This window comes from Thamnophis sirtalis, unplaced genomic scaffold (genome assembly GCF_051295495.1).
Source record: "Thamnophis sirtalis isolate CommonGarterSnake01/CBP01778 unplaced genomic scaffold, rThaSir2_p1.2 scaffold_3, whole genome shotgun sequence".
NCBI lineage: Eukaryota > Metazoa > Chordata > Lepidosauria > Squamata > Natricidae > Thamnophis > Thamnophis sirtalis.
Window position 1 is genome coordinate 173975788 of NW_028261383.1, and position 7274 is coordinate 173983061.

The window sequence follows — 7274 nt, forward strand, 5'->3', positions numbered from 1 at the left end:
ATGCTTTTAGCATGCTGTAGAAACCCTTGCCGCTATGTTTTAAGGTTTCGGTGAGCTACAGTGGTCTTATTTCAAGAGCTTCCTTCCCACTGGAGCTAAGCTCAATTCAAAAATGTTATTAACTTTCTACATTTTCTTTAAGTATATCTTAAACTGTTTTTGTTAAAGATTTATACCTTGTATTGGTTCTGGGAAGTCAGGGGGGGGGGGAAGGTTGGGAGGGGGGAGGGAGTGGAGTTTACTAAGTTGGAGAAGGGATGTTGGATGATTGTACATGTATACTGCTATTTTTTTTCCTTTCTATGTATATTGAAATGGAATTATAAATACCATCAACACAAAAGGGAGTTTGCTCAGAAGCTGAAATACACCAAATGAATGAGAGGAAGAGTGGGAAGCAGAGGAGAGAAGAAAGATAGGAAGAGAGGGACAGGAGAGAGGGTGAAGGGGGAAGATGAAGTGTATAAGGAGGAGTGGTAAGGGGAGAGAGGAGAAGGAGAAAGGAAGGGGAAGTAGAGTAGAAAATGATGGAGGGAAGACAGGATGTAGAAGAGTGGGAAACAGAGGAGAGAAGAGAGATAGGAAGAAGAGAGGGATAGGAGAGAGGGGGAAGGGGGAAGATGAGGTGTATAAAGAGGAGTGGTAAGGGGAGAGAGGAGAAGGAGAAAGGAAGGGGAAGTAGAGTAGAAAATGATGGAGGGAAGACAGGATGTAGAAGAGTGGGAAACAGAGGAGAGAAGAGAGATAGGAAGAAGAGAGGGATAGGAGAGAGGGGGAAGGGGGAAGATGAGGTGTATAAAGAGGAGTGGTAAGGGGAGAGAGGAGAAGGAGAAAGGAAGGGGAAGTAGAGTAGAAAATGATGGAGGGAAGACAGGATGTAGAAGAGTGGGAAGCAGAGGAGAGAAGAAAGATAGGAAGAGAGGGACAGGAGAGAGGGGGAAGGGGGAAGATGAGGTGTATAAGGAGGAGTGGTAAGGGGAGAGAGGAGAAGGAGAAAGGAAGGGGAAGTAGAGTAGAAAATGATGGAGGGAAGAAAGGATGTAGAAGAGTGGGAAGCAGAGGAGAGAAGAAAGATAAGAAGAGAGGGATAGGAGAGAGGGGGAAGGGGGAAGATGAGGTGTATAAGGAGGAGTGGTAAGGGGAGAGAGGAGAAGGAGAAAGGAAGGGGAAGTAGAGTAGAAAAGGATGATGGAGGGAAGACAGGATGTAGAAAGGGGGAGGAGAGAAGGGGAAGAAAGTGTCGGATAAGGTATAAATACGGTGTATGGAGAGCAGAAGAGCCAATAACTGGGTTTTTCTTTTTCTTTTTTTTCCTTTGGTAGTTGATGGTAAGATGAATTGTTGTATGTACTTAATAATACAACTTGATATTGACTATGTAATAGTATACATGTGATTATATGCTATGAAAATGGAAAATAAAAACTTTTTATGACGAAAAAGAGCTTCCTTCCCACTGTGTCTCTCCTACGATAAATGCCCTCTACTGGGAGCTGATATCTCTTGCACATGTGGATCTCTTATTGTTCCCTCAATAATTTCACTGGGTGAATTATTGTTTTGGAATTACTTACTACTTATGAAATGGCCCAATGGAACAATGATTCATCTAGGGACAGAACCAGAAGGATGAAGTCGCAAACTGAACAGAGTCTCCAATTTTAATTCAGAAAAGGACATCTTTGGTTATGAGAAACTTGGAAAACTGGCATGCCAGAGCTGTTTCATCTGAATGGATAAATCAATGATTAATAGGATGCAATAGATTTTTTTTTCAATATGAGCTTGCTTATTAATTTCTCTTAGAGGAATCATGGGGTGGCAAACAGCCAATTAATGAATCAAAAAGAAACCATAATCTTCTAACAGACATAAGCACTACTTTTTAATCCAGATGCTGGAACAGGGGCAAATAAATAAGCAATGGAAGATGGGCTAGATCTGCTAGACTAATAATTGTGGGATTGTTTACCTGACTGTTGCCCAGAATACGACTGACAAGCAGATGTCAATCATTAGAAACAGCGTGCCATGAAAGCTAGGCTTCTTATGATTGGGATGATTGATAGTTGCTAGGATATTTGATGAATTTCAACCAACACTTTGGATGAGCAAACCAAATTTTTTTCCCCCCCACTAGAGACCCTTACTATATCTCAGCTCTTGCGATAGTAAATGTAACCTCTTGTTGGAATGATAATGTGAGGTCTTCATTCTTGTGGTGTCTGGCTAGGAAAGTTTGTTGTGCTAAAGGGAGTGAGATGACTATCTGGAGGGTGTTAATTATCTGAGGAATGGGCAACAGCAGGAATTTCTCTCCCTCCCTATTTTCAAATAGAGGAATCCTCCAGGAAATTTACCAATAACTAATCAAGGCTGGCTAGAGACTTATTGAAAGGAAAGGAAGCAGCATAATAAAGTCTGTAATATAATGAGATTTTTACCTCGGATTAAAAAAAAAGAACTAGCACATTAACCTGGATTTTAATCCTCCCAAAATTGGGGTACGCAACGTCTTTGAGTGCATGTTAAGGTGAGGATTATTTTTAGCAACCATGTTCATGTAAGTCCTTTTGCAAACAAATCTTATCCAGTCTCCCCCACTTTCCCCCCTAATTATCTCAATTTTAGGGGCTTAAATCAAGAGGACAGAGGATTTTTACCATGGTATTCTCACATGATTACAGATAGAAAGATCTGCTGATGTACAGTATTTCAAGCTACAAACCCCCAGATGCCCCAGCCATTGAGTAGCTCAGTAACATCAGGAGGGCCACAGTTTCCTCTGACCATTTCAGGGGGGGGGGTTGGAAAAGGCCCAGGGAGAAGCGAAGAAATGAGCAGAGCTAAGCGGGTTTCAGAAGATCCGAAGGCTCCGTTTCCAGTCTCAAATGCACTAAACCGTTTCAAGGCCAAGTCAAGGACAAAAGCTGCTACTGGACAAATAAGGGACAGATCTACTCTGGGCATTTTTACACTTGCTAAATTGATCTGGAAGATCCTTCATGCCTTTATTTATTATACATAAAATCATTAAAACGCAATTAGGTCATGTGATACATATATACATATATACATATATCCATGATCAACCTAAACTTGGTTTACTGAATACAGTTATCTGGATGCAGTGGTGGGTTTCAAAAATTGTTCGAACCTACTCTGTGGGTGTGGCCTCTTTTGCGGGAGTGGCTTGCCGCCCGTGTGACCGGATGGGAGTGGCTTGCCGCCCATGTGATCGGATGGGAGTGGCTTGCCGCCCATGTGACCGGATATGAAGATGCCGACGACACTTGTCAGAACCACCTTAAATTACCTCACACACAGCCCTGGCATGCATAAGAATAGGATGTAAACTTGTTTTTTAAAAGGCATCTTTGGTTTGCGTTAAAACAACTTCAACACACGCAATGTTCTGATTGCACCACAAACGCAGTAGTCATCCTTACCTTTCACAGAGGCACTGAGTTTTATAAATAGGAGCATGATAGTGTAGAATAATCATATCCAAGGACCAGGGGTGGGTTTCAAAAAAATTTGGAACCTCTTCTGTAGGTGTGGCCTGCTTTCCGGGTCCACTGGTGGAACCTCTTCTAAACGGTTCGGTAGATTTGACGAACCGGTTCTACCGAATAGGTGCGAACTGGTAGGAACCCACCTCTGTCTGGATGTATAGTACACACAAAACACCTATTGGGTGGGTTCATACAACACACTAAGCCAGAAATTAACCAACTACATTTTAAACTAGCATGTTGACAGCTTAATACTTTTGCTTCATGACCATATTCATAACTATAGTTGAGAAAGGGGGTGAAAGCCTTGTGGCTTTGATTAAACTTCATACCTCAATAAACTCAAAGTGTGCATCCGGCAGAACATCTAAAGAATTTTAAGAATTAACCACCTTTAAAAAGTCATTTTCGGTGTGCATTCTTCAAATACCTATGCATGGAGGACACCTGGGCATGATATCTCCCAGCAGTCACCTTAGGCTGAAACTATTCCCTTGAAACTTCACCTGTAGCCCAGTAGGGAGACGTTTGAACATGTGTCCACTGGAAGTCCATAGGGTGGAGCCAATGATGTCATTCGGGTCATGACATCATTGCAAACCATATAGGGTTTGCAATTGGCGTCATTTGTGCAATATCGCGGTGCACGAGACTCACTGGGGCTTCCACCGGGGCACCCATAATGAAGAAATTGGAAGGTGGGGGTTCTGATTAAAAAGTTGTACACCTGTTGTTGTTGTTTTTGACAACCCCTTGAACATCTGCAGCTGTCTGGAACATCAAGGCCTCCCTTTCCTTAACACTGATTGCTTTTTTGCAGCCCTAATTATTTACTTTGCCCAGCAAGGAGGCACTTTAGGACAGAGACCGGAGTTAAAAAAAAAGGGAACATAACAATTTGAGCGAAGCAACTTGGCTGCTCCCTATAGAACAAGTTCCACCTGCTATCTTCCTTCATGTATGGAATTATAAAGGGATCCACAGCTGCCGTCTTTGCCTCTGGTCACAAATGGCATGATGAGGAGCTTTGCAAAACAGGGGTCTTGTTGTAGGACTAACTAGCTTGGTTACTTTTTCTCCTGCTCCTCATTTTGTTGGATGAATTGCTCTGGCCTGGTTTTAACCCAACAGCCCCCAGCCTGGTCATTCCGCTCTGCTTTTCTCCCTTCACTTCCCAAGCCCCTTGGCCAGCATCTACCCGAGCTGTCCAGTCCTCTTGTGCCTTCCTTACCTTTCAGCCACGGGATGTCCAGCCAGCCAGTGGTTCTTTTTCAGAGTTTCTTCTGACGCAGAAGGGATGAGCAAGGGGGTGGGAAGAGCTTCTGTCCCGCTTCAGTGGGATGCAGCCAGAAGAGCAGAATCAAAGAGCGCATACATCTTTTAACATCCTAGCAGGGCCTGACTTGGCTCCAAGCCTTTCTCCTCTCTCTGTGTGCCTAGATCAAAAGACAGAGGAGAGAAGAAATGAGGCTCTCTGGAGCTGGTCAGTCCGGTTTCAGTTCGGAAAAAGCCGAGAGGCAGGCAGAGTTGGGCGAAGGGAGGTGAGTTTCCCCCGCACAGGCAGCAGCACCAGCCCTGCTGGGCCCTGGCGCCCTTGAAAGCCTCCCCCCCCACTCCCCCCCCACTGCTGGGTCAGTGACTTATCAGCTGCCTAGCTGAATTATTTACCAGCATTCCTGAGCTGTTTGGTTACTTCTGGTTTTCTGTCCTCCCTCTTGAGACCATCTTAAGGCCAGAAAATGAAAGAAGAGAGAGAGGGCTGCCCACTGACGCGCTAATGGTCCCCGTCCATTTAGGCTTAAAAATCCAGTCCTTAATGGTAAGGCTGACCGTACACAGCTCCTGTGGGACCCTCCTTCTGGGTCATCCCGTTTCTGCCCAACTGTCTCCTTTCCCCCTGAGTGCAAAGCTCTCCCCCAGCTCTTTCATGGCTCAGTGAAACAAAGGAAAGAGAGAGAGAGAGAGCGAGAGAGAGAGAAAGAAAGAAAGAAAGAAAGAAAAAGAGAGAGAGAGAGAAAGAAAGAAAGAAAGAAAGAAAAAGAGAGAGAGAGAGAAAGAAAGAAAGAAAGAAAGGAGAGAGAGAGAAAGAAAGAAAGAAAGGAGAGAGAGAAAGAAAGAAAGAAAAAGACAGAAAGAAAGAAAGAAAGAAAGAAAAAGAGAGAGAGAATGAAAAAGAGAGAGAAAGAAAGAAAGAAAGAAAAAGAGAGAAAGAAAGAAAGAAAAAGAGAGAGAGAAAGAAAGAAAGAAAAAGAGAAAGAAAGAAAGAAAGAAAGAAAAAGAGAGAGAGAAAGAAAGAAAGAAAGAAAGAAAAAGAGAGAGAGAGAAAGAAAGAAAGAAAGAAAAGAGAGAGAGAGAGAAAGAAAGAAAGAAAGGAAAAAGAGAGAGAGAGAAAGAAAGAAAGAAAGAAAGAAAGGAAGGAAGGAAGGAAGGAAAGAAAGGAAAAAGAGAGAGAGAAAGAAAGGGAAGGAAAGGAAGGAAGGAAGGAAGGAAGGAAGGAAAGAAAGAAAGAAAGAAAGAAAGAAAGAAAGAAAGAAAGAAAGAAAGAAATGGTCAAAGGTTTCCATTTCATGAAATCGTCTGTGTGGCAAAGGGCTTATGTTACAATCCTTTCTCTTTCCAAAAGCTGTTCAGCTGCCAGAAGACTCTGCAACTGGGTTTTCAGAAACAGACCCGTCATTTTCAAAATTACCACATTTTTCTGGGTTTAAATGATCTGACTGCAACAATGTGGATCACTATTAGATGTTAGCAAAGGTATCCCTTTGCTGCCATCTTACTATTCCCTGGGTTTTTGTAACATACTAAAAATCTGTTCCCCCCTCCCCAAAACATGAAAGCCAGGCTGCCTGAATTCATATACCATGTTTCCCCAAAAATAAGACAGGATGCTGAGGTGGTGCAGTGGTTAGAGTGCAGTACTGCAGGCCACTTCAGCTGACTGCTATCTGCAGTTCGGCTGTTCAAATCTCACCGGCTCAAGGTTGACTCAGCCTTCCATCCTTCCGAGGTGGGTAAAATGAGGACCCGGATTGTTGTTGTTGGGGGACGATATGCTGACTCTGTAAACCGCTTAGAGAGGGCTGAAAGCCCTATGAAGCGGTATATAAGTCTAACTGCTATTGCTATTGCCATTTTCTTTTGACCCCCAAAATAAGCACTTGTGCTTATTTTGGTGGAGGTCTTATTATTATTTTTTTGAGAAATTTTTTTATTGTTTTAGTTAAACAAAAAGACAAAAAAAGAATCATCTTTCGTTACATCTTGTTGAAAGCGTATCGATTGGTTACAAATAGATTCCGTGCGTTTCTTCCACAATCCTTACATCTGCTTCACTCAAATCAGGTTGTACATTTTAAGTCAAGAAAGAAAAGTTATGTATTTTACTATCCCAGGTACCATAATTCTCATTTGGTTACCATTGTTTAAACATGTTTTTTATCTAGAATCATTTATATTAGAAGACACAACCACCTACTGGCGTTCATTTGCAATTTCAATAGATCTCCAATAACATTGCACCTTTATAACATATTCTAAAATTAATTCGGTTAAGTAAGATATCTAAGCGTTTCCCCCCCTGTAACACACCTGTATGTATCATTAAATATTGTCCATTAACATTTCATTGTTATTATTGTAGTTAACTAAAAGGAGGTCTTATTATTTTTGAGGGGCAGGAGGCGGTGAGGATGGTCACCTAATGGCTGCTTCTGTGTTGCAATATTTTTGGGGAGGGCTTATTTTTTTGGGGGAGGGATT

General features: G+C 42.5%; 1 protein-coding gene across 1 annotated transcript in view; it reads right to left on the bottom strand.

The window, feature by feature from the left end:
- Window positions 1-5114, bottom strand: part of PALM3 (paralemmin 3) — a 53265-nt gene extending 48151 nt beyond the window's left edge. Inside the window, exon 1 of the mRNA XM_087710981.1 lies at window positions 4747-5114. The gene's annotated coding sequence lies outside the window, so the exon portion shown is untranslated. The remainder of the gene's footprint in view (window positions 1-4746) is intronic.
- Window positions 5115-7274: the final 2160 nt, after the last annotated feature.